The sequence below is a fragment of the Pinus tabuliformis genome, chromosome 5_1, assembly GCF_031772625.1.
Source record: "Pinus tabuliformis cultivar Carrire ecotype Pingquan chromosome 5_1, CPIR1, whole genome shotgun sequence".
Taxonomy (NCBI): domain Eukaryota; kingdom Viridiplantae; phylum Streptophyta; class Pinopsida; order Pinales; family Pinaceae; genus Pinus; species Pinus tabuliformis.
The window spans coordinates 589,354,198-589,380,415 of NC_142305.1; positions in this window are offsets into that span (position 1 = coordinate 589,354,198).

Here is a 26,218-nt window from a genome sequence, read left to right on the forward strand (position 1 = left end):
GGCTAAAATCTTGTGGATATGGCTTCAAGGAGGATCAAAGCTATCAAAGTGAAAGAAGAAAAATAAGGACCAAGTAAGCCCATTCAATCTGGGATCATACCCGACACAAGGAAAATGCCAAATTGGTTGAAATCTACTCTTGAAGATTGACAAGCCTCAGTATTGCAGTAAGATTGATGCAACTCCTAGGGTGACTAGCTTTACTTTATCAACCCAGAGTTTCATACAAACTTGGAGATGACAATGCTATATACACAACAGATGCATCATTCTACTCATGTCACTTCTCAACTAGGGCACTTGACCATTAGGGTTCCAGACCATTCCTCTATTGAACTAAAGGGACTCTAACCATTGAAAATGGAATTTAAATCTATTTTTATTGAAAATAAGGTACATGCTTGTAAAACCAAGAAATGAAAGCTACTAACTTGTAAATGTTATGAAATGACACAAATCTCTTGTAGAAAGGAAACTATGCTAATCTTGTACTTGATCACCTAGTTATCAGGGTTTATTGAAAATGAAAGATTACTCTATCATTTCATAAGTCAAACATGAATGCATTAACTATCTCATTCACACTTGCAGAACAGATAAAGTTCTAATTTCCAAACTTAGTAATAAAAGAGTTAATGTTATCTTATCGTGAAGGAAGGAAATGAGTGAAATGATTGGTCTAGGTGGAACTTCTGGTCATGGAGTCCAAGTTGAGGGGTTAACCTACTCCTAAACTAGGCGAGACTATCATTGCAGGTCAAACAATGTCAAAACAAGTTGCTACAAGTTTTCCACAGGAAACTGCTATAGGATGTCCTGAACTGCTACAGGATGTCCTGAACTGCTACAAGAAGTTGGCTGAGAGGTTTTGGAGGAAACGAATGGTGGGATGAAGTGTTGGAAAGGTGTATGATAGTTGTGGAAGGTGTAGGGAAGGTGAACATCACCCAAGTCCAAGCCCAACACTCCAAGAAGGCCATATTTTCCTAAGAAAACTTGCTCACAGTGGCTGGAAAACAGAGGTTCGGAATATGGGTTGGTATGCATCAAAAGAAGGTGGAGAAGACCTAGGTGGAGTTTCTTGGAGGATTCCCTTTCTGCAGAGCAAAAATTGGTGCAATAAAACTTGTTTCTCTTTTCATTTACAAATTATTACATGTCAACATGGAAAAGATGAGTTGAATTTAGAAAATATGATCTAACTATTGTTAAGGACTAGATCTGTGAAATGGAATACCTTCTAAGCTACAAAAATATTAAGAAGTAGAATAACAACTGCAAATATTTCCAAGAAATCATAAACAATTATCTAGCTAAGAATGAGACTTAATCTAGGCAATGAACAAAAGACAAACTCTGTTTTTGGGCTATGAGAGTGGGGTCCCCTAATCATGATCCCATAAGGGAGATGAGATAGAGGTCACTGTCACAAGCTTTTCTGGTATATTTTCCTTCACTAGACTACAACACTAATCTACTCTTTAAGCTAATGAAAGCATGGATAAGAAACAACTTAATCAACTTTCTAAGCTAAACAAAAACATAAATAACTTCAGCAGTTAATCAACATTCTAAGCTAAGAATATAGATACAAAAGAGAGGAACTTTTGCTGCTAGGGTTGGGCCCTAACCCAAGAGCTTCAGCCCTCTAAGTCAACTCAGTGCTGGATCAAAACAGAATTTCTCATTATCAATCAAGAAGTGTCAAATACATCATAACAATAATAGTCAAATGTGCTTTAGCTTAATGGCCTCTTGGCTACAATAAAACTTTGAATCCTAATGAGTCCCTTAGCTTGCTTATTTATACAAAACTAGAGCTACCAACAACTCCCTAGAAAATAGGGATACTTGGCTCCCTAACTCGAGAATAACTCTTCCTTGACTGGCACTGACTTGGCTGCCAATGAACTCGACTTTCTTGGCTACCAGTGACACTGAGATGATGAGATAGAGTGGGAGAATCTTTGACTGATTTGAGGAGTTAAGGAGGGAGACCACTTCCTATAATCTCTCTTGCTTGCCTACTCTGAGTCCCTACACTCAAATAAACTCAAAACTACTCTAATTTCCTGCGTTTAACACACATTAGGCCATATGACATAGTAACTCACTTTTACTCTTCTCATTGAGAAAAATATAAAAAAATATGTAAATAAATGTGAGAAAATAAAATTTAATAAGCTTGAGAGTGGCATGTGACCCATATATTTTACATATTGATGAGCCTCATCAAATATGACGAAGGACATAGAGCTATGAAAGGAACATTCAGAGAAAGTAAAAGACCAAAAAATATTATGGATATGCTGCATACATGACAAAGCTAATAGAATCTTAACCAACTACATTTGAGGAAGCTGCTCATCAAGAAGTATGGAATAAACATTATTAATAGATTCACTTTCTAACTAGTTATATTAATGATTGATCATATGCATATATACACAAGTTTCACATACACATGAGATATGCATATATATAGAAGATATCTGCATGTCCATATATGCAAGTATTTTGTATATGTGTATATGTTCCGTATATGTGCAACTTTTGTATATGCACTTCTTCTGTATATGTGCATATCTTTTGTATGTGCCCGTATACGACATGTATGTGAATATAAAAAAGTTGTGAATATACATAGGATATGCACATATACGGAAGATATGAGTTGCATATGCACAACTTTCATATATGTGCATGTATTTTATATATGCACAACTTCCGTATAATACGTGCATGTCTTCTGTATATGTGCTTCTTTTGTATATGCGCATATCTTCCGTCTATGTTCTTCTTCTGTATCGGTGCATATACAGAATATTTTCACATATACAGAAGTTGTGAATATATGGAAGATATGTGATACTGAAGATGCACATATATAAAAGTTATGCGACTTTCGTATATGCACATCTTTCTTACATGAACTTATGTATATGAACATATCTTCCGTATATGCACAACTTTCATATATGTGCATATTTTATGTAAATTCACATATCTTATATATTTGCACATATCTTTTATATATGCGCAACTTCCATATATGCACATATCTTCTGTACATGCACAACTTCCGTATATGCACATATATTCTATACATGTGCATCTATTTTGTATATGAACATACTCATGCATAACTTCAACCTTTGTATATACACACTTTCCATATATGCGCATATCTTCCATGTGTGAAAAACTTCTGTGTATATTCATATACAGAAGTTGCACATACAGAGAAGGTATGTGCATATACAAAAGATATTTACATATATAAAAGATATGCACATTTACGGAAAATATGCACATATATGGAAGTTGTAGAAAATTATTAATAAATAAATAATGGGACAAGTGGTTATAACATTATTTATTAATACTTTTCTATAAACATTATTAATAAATTCACTTTCTAACCAATTATATTAATGAATGATCATATGCGTATAAAAAGTTTCACATGCACGGGAGATATGCACATGTCCATATGTGCAAGAATTCCGTATAAGCACATATCTTCTGTATATGTTCATATCTTATATACATGCGCTTATTTCATATATGTGAATATCTTTGGTATATGTGCATATACAAAAGTTGAGCATATATGAAAGATATGCACATATACGGAAGTTATACACATATATGGAAGATATGAGTTGCATATGCACATCTTTTGTATATGTGCATGTCTTCTGTATATGCACAACTTCCATATAATATGTGGATTTCTTCGTTATATGTGCATATCTTCCATATATGTGCTTCTTCCGTATAGGTGCATATATAGAAGATATTCACATATACATAAGTTGTAAATATATGGAAGATCTGCGATACAAAATATGCACATATATAAAAGTTGTGTGACTTTCGTATATGCACATATTTTATACATGCACAACTTCTTCATATGGGCATATCTTCCATAAATGTGCATATTTACACATATCTTTCGTATATGTGTGACTTTTGTATATGAACATATCTTCTGTATATGAACATACTTATGCACAACTTCAACCTTCGTATATACACAACTTCCATATGTACACAACTTCTGTGTATACGCATATACAGAAGTTGCTCATATAGAGAAGGTATGTGCATATACAAAAGATATTCACATATACGAAATTTGTGCATATTCAGAAGATATACACATTTATGGATGATATGCGCATATACGGAAGTGTTGTCGCTCCAATAAACACCCTTCAAAATTTTTCCTACACTCGAATTTTGGAGCCTATTGTGGATCTTGTGATCGGTCATTCTGTAGTCACTTCTTCGCCAGTTGATGCTTTTGAGCTCCCTTTTTGGATTCAAGGTATCAAAGTCATTTGCTTACACATGCTCAGTCCACAACAATTTCATGAGCTCATTATTTTTCACAAGATTGAACTAGCATAGCATGGTCCATCAAGATTGTGCTTGTGCGATGATCATCCTATGTCGACAGTCAGTGCACTCTTTCAATAACGTTTTCTCACTTTCGGCTGATATTGTACTTCTATTTTTGTGAGCTTTTAAAACTGCAACTTTTGCACACCTTCACTTTTGTGAGTGTCGTTTTCATGTTTTCGACTGTCACTTTTGCTTTCTTTCACCTTAATTAGTGTGATTTTCATGTTATCTTTTCTCTGGCATGTGTTCTTTCACCATTGTTCACATATCGCAAGTGTCGTTCTCACTTTTCTCTTCATATGACAAATCTCATCTTTTGGGATGCGAAGTGTTGCTTATCGTGTAAAATGGAGTTTGGTTTGTTTCAATGAGTGAATTTGGTGTTGATGAGTCCATCTAGTCATGTAGACATGTATTACACTCATTCCCAAAGTTTTATGCATTGTCGCGCAAGTATCGTCATAATCGTCACAAAGTGTACCTTTAGTGTCGCACTTGGGGAAAGTCGTCGCAATGTCATCGCATTGAGGGAAGTATGTTGTTCATGTATTCTAAGTGATCAATGTTGTGTCTTCAACTATTATAAGTGTGTGATCATGCTCAAGTTTTTTCCTTGTTCACTTTGGTCTCACTAATTCCACACTTAGCCTCATCTGGAAAATTTCACTCCTGGGCAACTTGACCTCACTCAACCTTCCTGAACTGTGAATTGCACAATATTAACCCTCAAGCCCTGACACTTCCTCTTGGAACTGCGCATTTCATAGTCATAGTGCACAACCTTGACCCTTGAGCTCCAAAACTACGCAATTTCTACCTCCCAGTCACCTTAACTACGCAGTGTCAAGCCTCAGGCTTCTAGCTTGACAACTTGAGTTGCGCAACTGCACAATACTTGAGACTGTTCCTCCTCAAGAACTTCTGAGTGGGCAACTTCAAACCTCAAGCCTCAAGCTTGAGGCCTTGAACCCCTCAACTGTGTAATATCGTAGCCTATTCTCCTATCTGAACTATCCATTGGGAAACTTCAAGCCTCAATCTTGACCTCTTGGTTTCCTCAACTACACAGTAACTCAAACCAGACCTTAAGAAATGTGCACTGCACAGTCTCAAGGCTCAAGCCCCTAGCTTGATCCCTTGAGCCCCTCAACTATGTAGTCCCTCTGCCCAGGCCTCCAGAACTGTGCATTGCACTGTCTCAAGGCTCAAGCCTCCAGCATGAGTTCTTGAGTCCCTTAACTACGCAATCCTCTGACCCTGGCCATCATGAACTGTGAATTGCGTAGTCTCAAGCCTTAGTCCTTAACCTTGGCCTCTAGTGTCATGAGGGTAGTCCAAGAGTCACAAAGGAGGTGATTAGTCACCTCATTAGTTATATATACACCCTCATTGTACTAGGAAATTAATTTTCACCTTGGCTTCTCGTACCAGGAATTAGAGAGGAAGATAGTCATTTTGGAGGAGCAAATGATTTCTTTAATGCTCCACTATTGGGGCTAGCAGTGTTATTCCTCTTGATGTATCTTAAAACTTTTACTTAATTCATAAGCTCGTTGAGCTGACACACTTTCATGCATATGTCATGAATATTGTGAGATTGTTCTTTGAATGTTTGCAATGTATGTTGTTTTCATCTGTACTAAGGAAATTGAACTATTTTGGTGGCTTTCGTACTTATCTTATTAAATGTCTGTTGTCTTTGCTTTAATAATCATTGCTTCCTTGTGAACTATGTCACTTTTTCATCAACGATTCATTCTTGTGTATGTGCTTGTGTGCCTTTTCTAGATTAGTATTATTACTTGTCTTTAAGGGGACCACTTTTCTCTCCCCTTTCGGTGGAAGGACCTTGATACTTTTCGCAGCTAAACATTTTACAAGGCATACTCACTTGCTGATTTGAAGATACATGTCTATGACTCTCTTGTGCTGAACTTTGTAGCCAAGGCATACCTACATCAATACATAGAAATCAGGTCGATACTATGGATGAGGCTCCTACTCCAAACAGTGTGAGGTCTAATTGGGACTTCACATCAGGGAGACCCCCTTGGTTGACAAATTTTTAGCACTGTCAACAAGAAGTTGTGTAGAACTCCAACCTCTATATATGCACAGGGTTCGCATATGCACATGTCTTCCATATAGGCACAACTTTCGTATATGCAAATATTTTTTGTATATGTGATTATTTCGTCTATGCACTTCCCATGGTCTTGGATAATAAAACGATTTCCCTATGCCATATTCCAAATGGAGGACCCAATTAGAAAATTTTGGCTTCTCAGTAACTCTGTTGTATTCATGTTCCATGCATACTTATAAGAGCATATCTACTTCGATATCTCTGATACTCATTGAATCCATATCCACAAGAATTTAGCCCTCGTTACTTGATTCAAGATCACTATATATCTTATCCCCATGCCTCCTTGTAGTTTGGGCAAGTAGACTTTATCCCAAGCCACTAGAGACCATTTCTTTCTTGCTTGCATTCCCTTCCATAGGAAGTTCCAAAATTTGGTTACTAGGTCCTTTAAGATGCACTATGGGTTGGGAGAGCTAACAGTTGATACACCGATAGAGCTTGGAGAATGGATTTTAATAAAAATAACTCTTCCTACCAAGTTCAGAGCCTTGAATGTCCCGTTTTCAATCTTTCATTCAATGCGATCCAATAAGTCCCTCCAGTAGGGCACTCAAAGGGAATTTTCTATTAAAGGAACTACGAGGTATTTACTCAGGAGGGGTCCAATTTGAAAACCTAGGGTGAGAGCCAAATGGGATTGAACGTGCTGACTAATGTTGAAGAAGTAGATGTCTGATTTTTCCACATTGATCACTGTCCCTGACACATCTTGGAAGTATTCCAATATGGTGCTAAACCAGGGATCGAATCCATTTAATCGAGATGGTCGAGAAACAAAAAACATCTAATATGTTGAGAAAGTAATTCAAATTGAGTCGATCATAAGATTTGGATAAATCAAGTGTAATGATCATACCTAGTCATTGAGACGTTTGTAGCAACTGGAAATATTCATGAGACGTAATGATTCCATACATGATTTGTCATTCTTCGACAAACCCTAATTGCTCAGGGCCAAAAACATTCTTCAACAAGAGCTTTAACATACGAACCATGAACCTTGAGATGATTTTGAAGATCACATTGCAAAGAGTGATGGGTCTGGAGCTCTATCACCTCTCCTTTTTTGGGAATTAGGGTGAGCAACATGGCATTGAACCCTAGCCAAATAGTTTTCTTTTGTTAGGACTCCATTAGCGCATGAATTTCAGTACCCAAGAAATGCAAGATTCTCTTTTCCCCATTATCATTTAGGCCTTGGTAATAAATATTTGTTTTCCTTGTTCAATTTTTAAGGAGGTTTTCTTCATATCCATTGAGAGAAAAAATCATCTTCCACATGGATGAACACGTAAAACCAAATTCATTTCATGAGTTCTCTGAATCATTTCACTCGATGTTGGATCTGACATCTTGATACCTTAGACTTGAATAGAAAAAATTGGATGCTTTCCAAAAAGTCCCCGAAAATCCACCATCTCTTCATCCATCCAAAACCTTATTATGTTAAGTTACTTAAAATTTCTTCAATAATGAAAATTTATATTTAATGTAATAAGTATAAAATATTTATATTAAGTTACATTTACATGGTGTTGTATGTTAATGCTAAAATTAAAATTATGAAGTTTGTTAATTAAAGTATTTAATGTTAAAGAAATTTAACTTTTTTAATCCCAGAAGAAGTATATTATCACATATATTAAAATTAAGGATCACTTTTAATATATTAAAAATATATAGACAATAAAAATTTAAAATTAAGTATAAAGAAGATTATAATTGAGGAAGGGGAAAATGAGGTGAATGTTTAAATAAATGTTATTGAAGCCTAAGGGTTAGCTCAATCGGTCACGCCGGGGCCTCGCCAATGGGAGGTCACAGGGTCAAAACCCGAAAGCTCTTGGGGTCAAGTCAGTCAATAGGCCGAGGGGTGTGACCCCCTTCGGGTGGGGTCCACCCTAGCATTGTTCGATCCTGGACGTAGCGGACCCACTGACCGTGGGTATCCGTGAACCAGCAGTGAAAAAAAAAGAGAAAAAAAAAAAGAAAAAAGGAAAAAAGAAAAAAAAATATTATTGACCTACACTCTTTGAGAACTATAACTATGTATATGTTTCCTTTCAATAACATTCATCCTATTTACTATTTGATGCTTAGTTTTCCTTACATAACACAAGAAACAACGGTTTAAATAAATGTATTTAGATTATTGACATACACTCTTTGAAAACCATAATTATGTATAGGTTTCTTTTCAATAACATTCATCCTCTTTACTATTTGATGCTTCGTTTTCTTATTTAACACAAGAACCTTTTACATGTCTAGTAATATATAGATATTTTCAAAGGGATTTGAAAATCATAATTATGTGTATGTTTCTTTTCAATAACATTCATCCTCTTTACTATTTGATGCTTCGTTTTCTTATGTAACACAAGAACCTTTTACATGTGCAGTAATATATAGATATTTTTAAAGGGATTAACGTATTTCTTAATTCAAGCTTAGCCTATTACAGGTATATTTTCATCAATTTATGATTGAATACAAAATTTGATCAGAATAATTTTTTTAAAGATTAAGAAATTGATAGAAAATTGAAAAACTACGTGTTCGAAAGATGCAACATGCAAAAAAAATGATCTTAGAAATATATGCATGAATCTTCTATAAATACTTTTCCCCGCCAAGAAGTACAATGTAGACATTCATATACTAATAACTCAAAGTGCAATATGTCTTTTCCTTGTTCTCACAATCATGATAAATAACAATCAATATGAAATGACATCAAATTAAGTCTACTCTTTATTGGTAGTAGTTTTAACGTATTTAGTGTTGTACCTAGTTAATTAAGTGGAATTTTAATAATTTGAAAGAAAGTTTTTATGTATATCTAACATATATATGGATTCCAATAGGGAAGATGATTGCATGCTAAGCTAATTTTGGGTGGTTGTTACCTATCGGCTATCCTAATAACTTTTAGCTTTAGTTTGTTTTTTTTTGTCTTTTTGTTTTATGCCTTTAAGTTTAATTTTTAAACATTTTCTAATTTTTGTATTTATTATTTTTTTTGGTCTCATTCTTATCATTATTGTCATTCTTATCATTATTGTTATAAGGAAAATTTGTTTATATTTAATATTGATCTTGTAATCCTTCTTCCATTGCCATAATCTCAAAGTTTTTTTGGAATTTTAATTCTCTATTTAAATATTTTTAAATTCATTATTATTTTCTAATTCTTCTTTTTTAAAAGTCCCTTTTCAAATTAAGTTAAAAAATTGATATTTAATTTAAAATTTTTATTTTAAGACCACGTAAATTTAAAAAAATAATTAAATAACAAAAAATAAGACCTCCAAAATGTATTAAATAACCTAAAAATAAATAAATAATCTAACTATTCAAATGAAGACACATGAAACTTTATGTACAACCTATTTAATTATATAAATTTAAAAATCTTCATCCAAAAAACAAAAATATTCTTTCCCAATTTCATGAAATTTGACTTTCATAAAATATGTCGAAATATTCCGAAAATTAAAATTTAACTATAAAATAATTATAATATTTAAATTAATTTATTTGAATTAATTAACTTAAAACCCTTAATATCACCGCATCACATCAAATATCAAACATGTGGTAGTGCTCGCTTTAACCATAATATTATAAAAAAGGTTATTTCAAGCCTATCCATAATACCATACATTTAATTTATATTAACTATACCAATTTTTTAATTTATATAGCTATCCTAAGTTTATTATATTTTAGTTTCCTATAAATTTATATTACATTAAAAAAACACAATTTAAGCAATTGATACTGACTGGTTAGACTCATTAATATGAAAATATAAAATCATTTTTACGAACATAATCAAAATCATATCTTCTGGATTTTAATATATTCCGGCTTTATTCTTGGAAAACCTATTACCTTTATATATATATATAATCCGTACTTGATACACGTGTATATCTTCCTGGAATTTGATCTGTGCCCACTCATTAATGGAAGCATATATTCTATTACAATATGACCATGGCTAAATGAAAGCAGATTTAAAAAACAACGCAAATATATTTCGTTCAGTAATAGCTGGATTTTATGAACATTTTATGACAATTGATTTAATACTCGTTACTTTTCTTACACAGAGACAATGCTAACGCATTTAACAATGAGTTTCATAAATAAAAAGTTTGTTGTTTTATAAGTACAATTTTCTCATACATAGTAGTGTCATAATATTGTGCTGATTACTTTTAAAGTTCATTCATTAAATTTGAATTTACCAAAATAAATGACAATTATTTTATATAAAATTTGAATAAAGACTATAGTTAATCTCACATTTTAATAGGTTTAATCATTTTTTTTATTTTAAAAATCTAATTTTAATTTTTTAATTTTAAATTAAAAAATAATTAAATTTAATTGTAAATTTAAAATTATTAATTATTAATTATTAATGATTTTTAAAAAATCTATAATTTAAAATTATTTTTCTATTTTTTATTATTTAAAAAAAATCATAAGTCAATCAGATTAGTAATTCACTTCATAATTTACTAAATTATTGTTTCATTTAAAAGATATTTTTAATGGTTTTTATTATATCAGATTTATTAAATATTAAGAAAAGTAATAATTTTGAAAATGTAATTTCTTTTGTAAATTTTAAAACTATATAATAAAATATAAATATAAACATAAAGTTACATAATACTCTATTAATTTAATATAAAAAAATTCAAATACGGCTTATTATAAAAAAAAATTTAATTGATGTGAAATTCATTTTTTAATAAAAAAATAAATATAATATAAATAATTTTCATACTTTCCATGAAATAGTATATTATTTTTATTCAATAAATAAAATAAAAATGAAGGACAGGAATGGGAGGGTTGCAGAACGAGAGCTAGGGGATGGGAATTGCACTTGGACAGTTGCAAGATGATGAGAATGAGAGCATTAGTAATAATATTTTTGATGGTAATGCATATTATCATGTTTCTTCACATTTAATCCATTGAGCCTCTAGATTTATATGAAATACCAGTGGATGCAATTAGTTTGGTTGGGGACGTAGGTATTATGGAAGAGAATAATGAATATGGTAATGAGATTGATTATCCAAGTTCGAAGTGCCATTGTTATCGACTTTGTGCAGAGAACTATAAGGAACCAATAGTTCAAGCACCAAGAATCGTATGTTGTTATACTATTGACGATGTAATAGAGAAACTTCTGAGAGGTTCTACGCTTAGCGAGGGCAACGTTGGAAGTCCGGAGATCCTGCAAAACAATATTGCTCCTATGGCTAATCGATTTTAGTCGGATCTCAACTAATCGATAAATACCATAAATCCTAAAATAAACATGGTTACCATCGTTGATTTTCATATTTAGACAATCTTTGTCACAATGCGACGTTGGACCATGGTTGACCATGGTTCATTTTCATATTGAGACAATGTTTGACACAATGTGACATTGGACCATCATTGACCATGGTTGACCATGATTTTAAATGCAAAGGATTGATATTAAGCCCTAGGATTAATATTATAAAACGTATGAATAATATTATACCCCAAGAATATGAACTCTTAGATTAATAAAATCAAAGGATTGATATTATAAACCCAAGAGAACAATTTTAAACCCAAGGGATTACTATTATAAACGCAAGGCATATAAATCCTAAGATAAATAGTATAAACCCTAAAATGAACATGGTTGACCATGGTTCATTTTCATATTGAGACAATCTTTCTCACAAAACGACGTTGGACCATCGTTGATCATGGTTGAGCATGATTGATTTTCATATCGATACAATCTTTGTCACATTGCAACATTGGACCATGGTTGATTTTCATATTGAGAAAATCTTTGTCATAATGTGAAGTTGGACCATCGCTGACCATGATAACCTAAGGGATTTCTATTAAACCCAAGGATTTATATTATAAACCCTACGAATAATATTACACCCTAGGAAAATGAACCCTTAGATTAATAAACCCAACGGATTTGTATTATAAAGAAAAAGGAATAACAAACCTAAGGGATTAATACCAAAAATCCAAGGGATTATAAACCCAAGTGAGTAATATTAAACCCAAGGGATTAATATTATAAACCCTAGATATACAAGCCCTAAGATAAATACTATAAACCCTAAAATAGACATGTTTTACCATGATTGATTTTCATATTGAGACAATCTTTTTCACAATGTGACATTTAACCATGGTTGACCATGGTCGATTTTCATATTGAGACAAACTTTGTCACAATGTGACATATGCCCATGGTAATGTATGGTTGAACATGATTATAAACCCAAGGGATTTATGTTAGACCCTAGGATTAATATTATAAACCTTATGAATAATATTATACCCCAGGGATATGAACCCTTAGATTGATAAACAAAAGAATGATATTATAAACACAAGGGATTAATTCTAAAACCCCAAAGTATTATAAACTCAAAGGAATAATATTAAACCCAAGGGATTAATATTATAAACCCAAGGTATATAAACCCTAAGATAAATATTATAAACCCAAGGGAATAGTAAACCCAATGGATTAATACTAAAAACCCAAGGGAATAATATTAAACTAAAGGGATAAATATTATAAATCTAAGGTATATAAACCCTAAGATAAATATTATAAACCCTAAAATAAACATGGTTGACCACAATTGATTTTCATCTTGACAAAATATTTGTCACAATGCAATGTTGGGCTATGGTTGATCATAATTATTTTTCATATTGAGACAACCTTTCTCACAATGCGATGTTGGACAATGATTGACCATGATTAACCATGATTGATTTTCATATTGATACAATATTTTCCACAGTGCGACGTGAGACCATGGTTCACCATGGATGACTATGGTTGTCACATTGTGATATTGGATAAAGAGGCAATCTTTGCAACAATGTGAATTTAGACCATGGTTGGTTTTCCTATTGAGACAATAATTGTCAGAATGCGACATTGGACCATGGTTGACCATGATTGATTTTCATATTTAGAAAATCCGATGATAAACCCTAAGATAAATATTATAAAACAAGGGATATAAACACTATGATGAATATTATAAACACTAAAATAGGATTGATATTATAAACCCAAGGGATTAATTCTAAAACCCCAAGGTATTATAAACCCAAGGGAATAATATTAAACCCAAGGGATTAATATTATAAACCCAAGGGATTAATCGAGGGAATGTTGGTTTTGGAGGTCTCTTTCGGGATTAACAAAAGAGAACTAGACTTGTATTCACTGCAGACTGCGATTATGCTAGTAATAATGAGGCAGAGTTCACTGTGGTCAAGCAAGGCCTTATCATTTCCATTAGAACTCAGTAAAAAAGATAGTGATTGAAGGGGATTAAAAAATGGTGGTTGACATTGTCAAGAAGCTAAGCTAGGGAACTCGATGGGAAAAGCTTAGACACAACTAGCGTATTGAGCACCTGGTGTGGGAAGTGGGTGAGATCCTCCCTACTTTTGACTATATCCTGACTTCCCATGTTCGGAGAGAAGGAAACAAAGATGCATATTTCCTAGCAAATTGGAGTTGTTCCCATTTGGGTAGATCACTGGAGATGGCCTGGCCACCCAATCCCTGGGGGAGGAATTGAATACCTTAAAAGGTATCATAGAGCAAGATAATAGAGATAGCCAACAACATGATGAGGATCGAAATCAACATCCCTGATCAGGGTGTGAGCTAGATCACATGGGTACACTCTAACCCATTATTTAACATGCAAATCCAAAGACAATCTTGTGCCACCCTCCACATGCACGAAGCACATGGAGAGGTGGCGGCTAGCATTGAAGGTTTTAATGTCGATATGGAAGGTGGCAGAGCCATTAACAAGGTGGTGAATGTTAGTTTATCCCCCGTACAGTTTGGTAAGTTGTCTATGTGCTCCGTTCATTGTGGATCTGGTCCGAGCTGCTCATCGTCCTAGGGAAGGCATCCATCGAGAAGCTTCACTGGGTGTAGGCTCAGTCTCCTCTAGTTCAAGGTTCCTGTCACAAGTATGTTTCCAGTCCTAATTATGTTATCCCTGCATCTATGGATCGTCGTCTTTGTCTGCGGGTCTCTAGGGTGAAGGTAAATGTGTTAGTTGGGTGGGTATGGAAGGAGATATCTCCAGAATTCGTCATGGTTGGGTCAGTACTATGTGTAGAGTCTCTTGTTTACTATGTTCCTGTGTCAATGGTCTATGGAATTTGGTTATTACGCATGATTTTGTGTGGGGTCTAGCCTATGGGCCACTGAGGGTTTTTTTGCGCTCTTTTCCTCCAATGCACAAGATTTTACTTCAAACTAATATATGTGGGCTCGGTCCTGAACCTTCAGGGTTTTGGTCAGTGGAAATGTTTGTTTGTAATTACAGGCCCAACCTTCGTGGGCACAATTTCATGGTTGGTTCAGTACTGTGTGAAGAGTCTCGTGTCTACTATGTTCCTGTGTTAATGGTCTATGGAATTTGGTTATGGTGCATGGTTTTGTGTGGGATCTAGCATATGGGCAGCTCAGGGTTTTGTTACTCTCTCTACCTCTGATGCACAAGATTTTTGCTTGAAATGAATATAGGTGAGCTTTGCCTAGAACCTTTAGGGTTTTCTCCAATGGATAATTATGTTTGTAATTACAAGCTCGGCCTTCATGGCACAGTTCAATAATGGATGGCTCGAGTCCTTAGTTCTCTGTTGGTCGCCTGTCGATAGTAGGCTCTTGAATTGGCTCCTAATTTTCTTGACCTCTTATGCAATTTCATTGGCAGGTGCCTAGGTTTGGAGTGACCCACGACTGTCTCTTGCTTTCAAGCATAGACTTTGTCTGGGCCTGCTTCCAGACATACATATAGTCAATCATTTGCCTTGAAGGTTCATCATGAAAATGGCTTGTGCCGCCTCTGGTAAAGGAAGGAATGGTCGGGAAACCCACGATTGCAGGAAACAGAGGAAATTGTCCCCTGCTTAAGAAAGTCAGCCCAACTCATCAGGGGGGATGGTGCGTGGGCATAAGTCGTCCTTTCATATTATTAACAAAGTGGCCCAGGCTTTCCATTCAGGCAGTTCTACCTCGGTTAGACAACTCATTGAAGAATGGGAAGAGGAGATCAAATAGAAAGAGGAAATTTTGGAAATCGATTTAGATGAGTGGAAAACTTTGATACTAGACCCCAGACATACTCGCGGAAGATGCACCCAATATAAGAAAACAATCCATTTATATTGGATGATGAAGATTCTTCTAGTTAAAGCTCTAGAGCAGTTCCCAATAGCCATGCCTTTGTCATCCCATGGGTACCTAGATTATAACAAGGAGTTTCAGAAGATCAAATTTCAATTGCAACAGCAAAATCGCTACCTCAGCCACATCGAGCAGCATATCCCATGTATCCCTCATACTGAGCTGCTAGGTTCCATTGTGAAGGACCTTGCTCCTGTTGATTTAGTTGTAGATGAATAGTGTGATGGTGCACCCCTTGTTGTAGTTTCTGTATGTAGCAGTTTCAAACTTTTAGGAATGTTATCAGTTATGTTTATAGTTATTTAGATTGTAGGAAGAACAAGGACACTCAAACATATTTAGTGTGGCTAGCAAGGCTCATTATCTTTTCTTTTTGGATAGATTATCATGATGTTAGGTGGCCCACAAACCTGGTTTCCCATTAGGCAGGTTGAGGTCACCTAATCATGTGAAATGTGGATGTAACCTACTTATTTTTTACAAAAAATTAGTAGAAAGGACCTACCAAGCTTACAAAAAAAACCCAAGGGAATAATATTTAATCACGTTGTACCATGGTTGACCATGATTATAAACCCAAGGGATTTATATTAAACCCTATGAATAATATTATACCCTAGGAAAATGAGCCCTTAGTTTAATAAACCCAAGGGATTGATATTATAAACCCAAAGCTATAATAAACCCAAGGGATTAATACTAAAAACCCAAGGGAATAATATTAAACCCAAGGGATTAATATTATAAACCCAAGGTATATAAACCCTAAGATAAATATCTTAGACCCTAAAATAAACATGGTTGATCATGATTTATTTTTATATTGACATAATCTTTGTCATAATGAAACGTTGGACCATGGTTGAGCATCATTGATTTTCATATAGAGAAAATCTTTGCCACAATATGGCGATGGACCATGGTTGATTTTCATATTGAGAAAATCTTTGTCACAATGTGATGTTAGACCATGGTTGAACATGATCGATTTTCATATTGAGACAATCTTCTCACAATGCGACGTTGGACCATGGTTCACTATGGTTGACCATGATTGATTTCCATATTAAGAAAATCTTTGTCACAAACCCGAGGGATTAATATTAATAACCCAAGGGATATAAACCCTAAGATGTGCATTTTTTGTTTTGAAATTTCACTATTCATGTTGTACAAAATGTTTAATATTCTAGAAAAAATAAATTGACAAATAATATGAATTTCAAAATGAGAACTATATTTTATTGGACGTATGAATTAATGACAAATTTACTTGTATTAAGTGAATCGGTTTCAAGAATGATGCCACCTATAAGAATTCCAAGAAAATCCATAGAAATAGGAAAGAATTATTGACTATCAATCCCTCAATCGAGGATTTTAAAATTTCTTATTCTTCAGCTTTAGAAACCATCAACGAATGCATTTTAAAATCCTTGTTTAGGGTATTTTTGACATATATGGTTTAATTTTGTTTTAAAATTCTCAATTAGGGACCTCAGCCCTTGTAGGAATTTCCACATGTCCAACTTAAGGAAAACTACATCTAAGATTCATGGGTTCACCCAATAATGGATTCTTGATGATAAAATCGGGCCATAAAAAATCATCGACAAAATGGTATTCCTTGAAAAAACATTATTCTTGACATAAATATATAAATTATCCCTAGTTCATCTTCTTCCTCTATTATGCTCTCTTATATGCTACTCATTTGTAGGAAATTTTAGTTCATCTTCTTCCTCTATTGTGCTCCCTTATCTCTTTCCTTTGCAATACTCAACTTTTGAATAACATGTTACAATAATATGAATATATATTGCTCCTCTCTTTGCTTAAACTTTCATACAACTTCATGTTCATTAAATTAAGGCTCAAACTTTTATATTTCTCAACATTTAATTAAAATTCTCATTATTTAATTAAAATTATGATGATAAAATTTATAAAGTCTTTACAAAAACTTATAATGTTAAATCTAACCTCTTTTGAACATTTCACTATAATCATTTATGAAAAATCCTTATACAACAATTTATTATAAAAATACTTTAATAATTTAACTATATTAATAATAACACATGTTTTAGTGTTAACCTATAAATGCCAATGGTTAGGCAAAACAACACTATAACGAGAGCACAATATTATAGAAACAATCTAGCATCTTAAAATGACATATTTTAATAAAGTATTTTTATGTATGATATCATTTTTGCAAGAGATTATGTGGTATATAAAAAGTACATATTTGGGATTAAAAGTTTAAGTTTTATTTAAATATATTTACTTGGTATAATTTGATTGTTTTTATTAAAATAAGTTAATATAATTTTTTTTAGTAATATTGTAAATTATAATTATCTATATATATAATTTGAATTATATTCAAATGCTATATTTTTCAAATGAAATTATTTAAAATATAAAATGCATAATAATTTGGATAAATAGTATCTTTTCCATTTTATTTTTTTATAATTCTATAATCAACCTCACAAAAAAAACACTATTCTAGTGCCGATCTTTTTGTAAATAATAAATAAATAAAAATTCTAAATATCAATAATAGACTTATTAGGTTAAAAAGAGAGTTTCTAACAATCCTACATAATACATATACCTAGATTTTTTATTTTAATTTGTATGGTTAACTATATGAAATGAAAATTATTAAAAAATTAAAAAACACCTAATTATTATGGACTGTTTTAATGTTAATAAATTGTAAAGTAATTCGATGATTGATTATAAAAGTAATCATCATAAATTACAATTACTTCATGAATATATGATAAATTCATAGAGCATCTTTAAGTTATATAATTGATATGTTTTTTATTGAAAATTTAATAAAAATAAAGGTGAAGTAAATATTAGGAGAAAAACGATCATGATGATGATGATGATGGTCGTTAACGTCCATTGAGACCAAATTGGTCTATTGGATCTATAATTTTCTTAGTTTTTAATTGTCTGGCTCCTCGTCTTTTTTTGCGAGATTGGTGCTTTCTTTTTTTTCTCTACAGTCTTCCAACTTCCTTTATCTTGCATCTCCTTCATCTCTTCTGGTTCTTGGGACATTGGTGTCTTAGCTTCGCGATCTATTGTGTTCGTCCTTTTGAAGATACTCTGAGAAGAAGTTTGGTTTAGGGGATCTGAGTTGATGTTAAATGAAGATTTATTTTGTGCGGTATTCAAATCCTCATAACTGTTGATGCTTGACGGGTCGTCAAGTTCACTTTTTTGTTGTTGGGCGGGGCTTTCTCCTTGCTTGTTTTGAGAGTTGTTTCTTTCTTGCCCGCTTTCTTGTGATTCAGAATTTTCTCTAGAGTATTTTCTTTGATGACGTTACTATACCTTAATGATGTCGTTACATCACTTAGATGCAATAGATCGAGACGATTCTTGAATCGCTGTGCGTGTTTCATAGTTTTTGAAAATTGGATAGAAATGACAATAATTTCAAAGGCTTAGAATTGACCCTACACCAAACGGTGTGGATGAAACTTTGACAATTGCCTTTGTCCAAATGTTGAATGTTGATGTGGACTTTTAATGCTGTTGTTGGTGCTTTGTAACTCGGCATGAGCCGCATGATCGCTGGGGCCACGAAACAGTTGGGTGCTCTCTTCAGGGTTTTCTGAATGGCTACGTTCAAAATCGCTTCGCATTCCAAAAAAATTAAATATGGGCTTGCTGCAAAATCGAAAAGGCGTTGCGCAATCTCAGCCCTAGATCCGCTATTCAGATGAAGGATATTCGAAAATATTCCTTCCTCAGCTAATTCTACAGTCCATTAAAATGTAAAAAAAAAAAAAACAATACGGCCTCATCCACCTAAACCTGGAATAAAAGACCTTACCAATTATCCACTGAATTATATTGACGAATTTCCAATTTTTTCCGGTAACTATGGAGCAGATACAAGGGGAATATACCATACACGGTACATCCATTTTATAATTAAAACTTTACAAAGTCGGCTGTTGTTATTATTTTGGTTATTTTATTTTTAATTTTGTAAAATAATATTATATGATATTATTTAAATGGGATATATTATTTAATTTAAAATATAGAGATTGACACAAAGTATTTAGAAATTATATAGGAGAAAATTTTGCTGGGGTATTTTGAATCAACGATTGTGATTCATCTCGGGGACCAAATTTATAGTGAATAATTTGAATGTAAAAAATTCAAAATATAAATATATATATATATTTTTTAAATAATATTAAAATATTATTTTTAACCTATTATTTCACAACTATTCCAATACTAAAATTTATAGATGTAAACATATTCTACTCTCTTTAGATTTGAACCTATAACTTAGAATAATATTATTGAAAAATTAATTATCTATAAAAAAAAATTGATATATTTAAATAGTTTAATTGAGATAAAAATCAAAGTAACACAATATTTGAATTTTTTTGAAATCTATATATATATATATATATATATATATATATATATATATATATATATATATATATATATATATATATATATATATATATAATTAATTAATTAATTTGATTTATTAAAATTAGAGTAGATTCATCTTAATCTCAGATTTGTTAAGCATGAAGAGGAATCAAGTCTCTTAAATTATAAACTTATTTTCGAGTTCAAAACTTGAAAAAAGGTTTATATAGATTTAATCCATCTTGGCACTTGATAGATATGGAGTTATATAAATTTTTTATTTTCATTTTGAACATTACTTTAATCAAATATTTAAACCATAAAATTTTATTTTCAATGTGTGTGTCTATGAATTGGGGCTATCTCAAATGTATGGGAAGAATGGCTACTATCTTCCCCAATCAGGTCCAAATCTCATATATAAATTAAAAAAAATACATAAACCACTCCAAAACTCAACAAAATTAACAAAAATAATTCTATAAATCACAAGTTTTAAAACTTGAATTTCTCTCCAAATGGCTTCTCATACATTAAATTTATAAAATTACATCTTTTAATTTTTTGGGTTATTAACATTTTATAAGAAAGTATACAAAGACACACTATCCATTTTATCTAATTTATTCATGAAAATCGCAGGGAGGTTTAATCATTTTGATATGTCTACTTGGTTATCTAGGTTCTTTATTCATTATTCATTTTCTTTGTTTAGCTATATTTGTTATAACTTTGGTTGGACAATTTTTCCTCCACTACTCTTTTGTTCTACTCACATGCCACCTAGGGGTTTCAATTTCTTTTACTGGTTCTACCTTCCTTTTCTTTAACCATCAAAGTCTCTTCTTAAACATTCACTTCCCTTTCCTGTCATTGTAAGTTACTTGCATATTAATGTACAAACAAAAACCACATAGTTTAATGATTAAAGAAATAATTTAGTCAAACTAAATCCATTTTTCTATTTCAAATTAGATTATATTAAAACAATTTGATAATTTTTCCATGTTCGATAGCAAGCTTAAAAGATCAATTAGCTACAAGTGGGGAATATTAATTTGAGGATTGAGACTAATATTAAAATTAGGACATATGTTCATAGGGAGGAGATTTGATTTTTGAATTCAAGCTTAATTATAATCAAACATCAAAATATTTCACTTATGTGAAGTCTTAGGTTAAGTATTACATTCAAGAGAAAAGTTTGAAGGTTGTAATGAGGCTGCAAGATATGAGAAAAGAGTTGTAGAAGAGGAGGCTAATTGATCAATTGTAAATAGAAGGCATATTTTTGATATTGAATTTGATAATTGAATCAATCCAAATGATTAATAGAAGGCTTAATTTGGAAGATTTGTATTGATCAAAGAAAAAAATATTTTAAAGGTAATGGAAAAGTTACAAAAGATAGTAAACAAAATCAAAGAACATTAATGAAATTTCAAATTCTATACAGTTTGAATAGTGACAAATTTCAAAGTCTATACAGTTTGAATAGTGCCAAAAGGGTTTGATTTAGGATTCAAGGTCAATTTCCTAATTAGGAAAAGGAAAAACCATACAAGTGAAAATGGGGCCCAATTTTGAGAATTAAGGTCAATTATTAAAGATTTAGAAAATATTTTTGTATGAATAGGTCATTGTAAAAAATATGAAAAGAAAATTTCAGAAGAAAGTGAAAGGAATTCAAACAAATTTAAAAAAAGAGATTAGACAAGTGGGAGGAAAATTAAATTTTAAAGATATTAGAAAAGGGGTTGATCAGAGATCAAGGGAAAGGTCAAAATTAGGACCGTTCATAGAAAAGTTGGTGGATGAAGGCCTTGATTTGGTATTAGAGTGGATTAAGGAGTTGAGGTGAAAGTTGAAGATTTTGGTAAAATAAATTTCAAAGTTTAGTTAAAGTATAGATTTCAAAACATTTAAAAATTTGAATGCAAGTAGAAAGGAAGCTTCCAAGGAAAAAGGAAGAGGTGATAAGAGAGCCCAATGTCCAAATTGGGGGACTAGTCAAGTAATCAAATGGAAAAAGAAACCCAATTTTGCATATTGGATTGACTTGGAGGTCAAAAAGGGGGTGAAGAAAAATCTGAAAGGTAAATATATGAAGAGAGAGAGTTTGAACTTAATGACCAAAGATTGAAAGAAGTGGCCTTTCCCTTCTGTAAAGTGTTCGAAATTAAATTCAACAAAGTATGGATACGGTGGTCCATGTTAAGCAAGCAAATCTAAAAATCGTCCCTTAGACTCTTGCTCGTAGTCCCTTCTCTCCAACTAGTTTAAATGGGAATTAAAAAAAAAATTATAATATTATTCTTTAATATTAGATAAATCATTAATGCATTTTAACATCTCAATCAAAGCATTAATGAATTTCTACATGAATAATTCCATTACGCTTAAGTATAGTTTCTGCCAACAACAATTATCACGCTAGAATGCACAATTATATAAAATGTTTACAAGTATAACAATCAACATAAGGGATGTTAAAATACATTAGAGCATGATCTATCACCACCCAAAAAGGCATAGAAACTATATGAGCGAAAACAACGAAAGCAACAATTATCACGCTAGAATCCACAATTATATAAAATGTTTACAAGTATAACAATCAACATAAGGGATGTTACAATACATTGAAGCATGATCTATCACCACCCAAACAAAGATTAGAACATCAATAGAAAGATGTTACAAATAAGGGATGTTACAATACGTTGAAGCATTATCTATCAACACCCAAACAAAGATTAGAACATCAATAAAATCTCCACTCCTAGGAAACAAAAGTATGATAGAGTAATTTACTCTTAGGATTTTGATGGAAGCTTGCACTAATTATGAATTAGTTAGGAAATTTATTGTTTGAATATTTATTTGTTAAGATTTAAACCATTAAATAATTTTAAAGCACTATTTGATTCATAAGCTAATAGTGATTCATATTACTTGTAAAAGCATGTAACATAGTGAATGTGAACTTTCAAAGCACCTTTCAAAGTATTACCCTAAATACAACTATTACATAAATGCCACAAACATAGTAGTTACAATATGTCTTCAAAGACTTGAATCTAGACAGGGAAACAAATTGTTCACCAAACCACTTAAGCTAAGATCCCCTGACAATAAATATATACAATTGATAACGTGGGAAACAAAAGTATGATAGAGTAATTTATTCTTAAGATTTTGATGGAAGCTTGCACTAATTATGAGTTAGTCAGGAAATTTTTTATTTGAAAATTTATGTTTTAAGATTTAAACCATTAAATAATTTTAAAGCACTATTTGATTCATAAGCTAATAGTGATTCATATTGCTTGTAAAAGCTTATATAACATAGTGAATATGAACTTTCAAAGCACCTTTCAAAGTATTACCCTAAATACAACTATTACATAAATGCCACAAACATATTAGTTATAATATGTCTTCAAAGACTTGAATTTAGACAGGGAAACAAATTGTTTACCAAACCACTTAAACTAAGATCCTCTGACAATAAATATATACAATTGTTAACCATATAATTTATACAAAATATTTATATTTTGATATATACAATTTATTTTTATTTTTAAATAATTTTAATAAATATTAAAGAGAATTGCCCATGGGGCTTTGGATTGATGGTGAATGGGTGCACTGTTAAGGCACTCCTTGCGATAGGTCACTGGTTCAAATCCTTAACGACACATACCTACCAAAAAATAAATAAATATTAAAAAAAATTAAAATACTTAAATAATATTAAATTTTATCATAAATATTTAAATAATAAAAAATTCTATTCATTAAATTAATTTTTTAAATACTAAACCATCTCAATCAAAAACAAAAACTAAAAAATAATTAAATAATTCAAAACTAAACTAATATGAAGTCAATTTACTTTCTCCGAAGTAAACTTATACAAAATCAAGCTCCACGTAATAATAATAATAAATATTCTTTAGACCTCCTTTGTTACTTTTAAAATCAATTCAGAAGTTAAAAATAAATAGAGTTAGGGAAAAAAATATAATTGTGCAATGTGCAGAATTATAAATCAAGAAATTAAAAGAAAGCTCCTTGAAACAACCTGCTCTCTTTGTAATTGCTTTCGCTATCGTAATTGATGAGTTTGGATGGTCAGTTTTTAAAGACCATAAAAAGAAATTCCATTGTCACCTTCGAAGGAGTAATATGTCGGATGTGTCGATTCTTTCTCCCATCACACCTCAATTTTACTTTCCCATTCACGCTACCCGCCAAACAACTAATGAAACAAAGTAAAGGAAATATGCATTGCACTGCGCTCGCTTTTACTTCTCGTTGCCGTTCGCACTAGCGGGATCCCCACTCATTAACTTTTTACTGCCACCTGTCTAAGTTTTTGAGATATTTGGTATTCGGATATTTGGGATTCGGAAATGCAAAGCACAGTCAACATTCACGGTCGTATCAAAACTTTCAGCAATTTAGTCTACGTTTTTTCTTATGGATAATTCTGCTTATTGGACACATCGCCGCGTGATGCTCTTTGCCCTGATTCAAAATATACAGGGCCAGTGATTTAATGCCCATTGGCCGGCTGATCACGAAACAGTTTGTTTGCGACGAGATATTAACCAATGTTTCTAGAAGAACCAATTCCCATTGGTCGGCTGATCACGAAAGAATGACAGAGCCATATTGTTGGGATCATTTTTGTATGCTATGCTATTTTGAAAATCTAACTAAATCTATTTTGAATGACGATAATAATAATAATTAATATTATTATTATTAATAATATTAGTTAATATGAGTTGAAGATAATATATTTTAAGGGAACCATAATATTTTTATAATTGTTCCTATTTCAAACACTAAGATTCTCTCTTCTCAACTTTTTTCCTCTAGATTTGCTATCCAATTTCATTTAAGCAATACTCTAACAATTAAATATTGAGTTCGAATTTTTTCCTTCTTTTATCTTTTTCTTTATATTGGTCCCATCGACCTTAAAATTTCGAAACGCTATTTAAAAACTACCTTATAAAATATTGTTGCCATTGCATTGTGATTATACACTTACCATAGCACCATAGGCCACCAAACTATTTCACACCGTGGTGCATTTCTAATATTAGATTGGGATGACCGAATGATTATCCCACTTGATATGGGTTTCTTTGCATATGGAAAGGCTTTTACATATAATTGTATTAAAGCAATATTGCATATTGCACTTGTATTGCGAGTGAGGTTACCTCATAAGTTCTCAAAACTTCTCATTCTATCGGTATCGCTCAATTTGGAATTTGAATCCACATTGTGGAATGTTGGCTCTTTGACCCATTTCACTTCCATTCACCCATTTCACTTCCATTCAGATGGATTGTAGCCACCTGCCACACCATCTAACGACATGTAAACCTATTGATTTTGCATTTTCTTAGGTTTTTAATCAACATTGGAGATGTATCAGGGTTAGTTTGGAGCAACTACCCCTATGCTCACTCCGTCGTTTCTAGTTTCCATTTGCACATTCCCTAGCTGGTGAACAGAGCTCTGCAACTTAATTTTTTCTATTGTATCAGGGTTAGTTTGGAGCAACTACCCCTATGCTCACTCCGTCTTTTCTAGTTTCCATTTGCACATTCCCTAGTTGGTGAACAGAGCTCTGCAACTTAACTTTTTCTATTGGAAAATCAATTTGGTATTTCGCTCAAAGGCAATTTCCCTTCACCGGGTTCGAATGGAAACAATTAAATTTTCATGGAAGCCAACCCATAGTTTTGGTTCCTTCAGGTCAATATTCAAAACCATAGTGTAATTTTGAACTGTTTTCCTTACAAACTATATTCTTGTACTTGTGCCAATCTTTCACAGAGTTTCTTTTACGCCCTTACCTTCTTGAATTTAATTATTTACTCGAATAAGGTTTTGATTTTCTGAATTCTATCTCC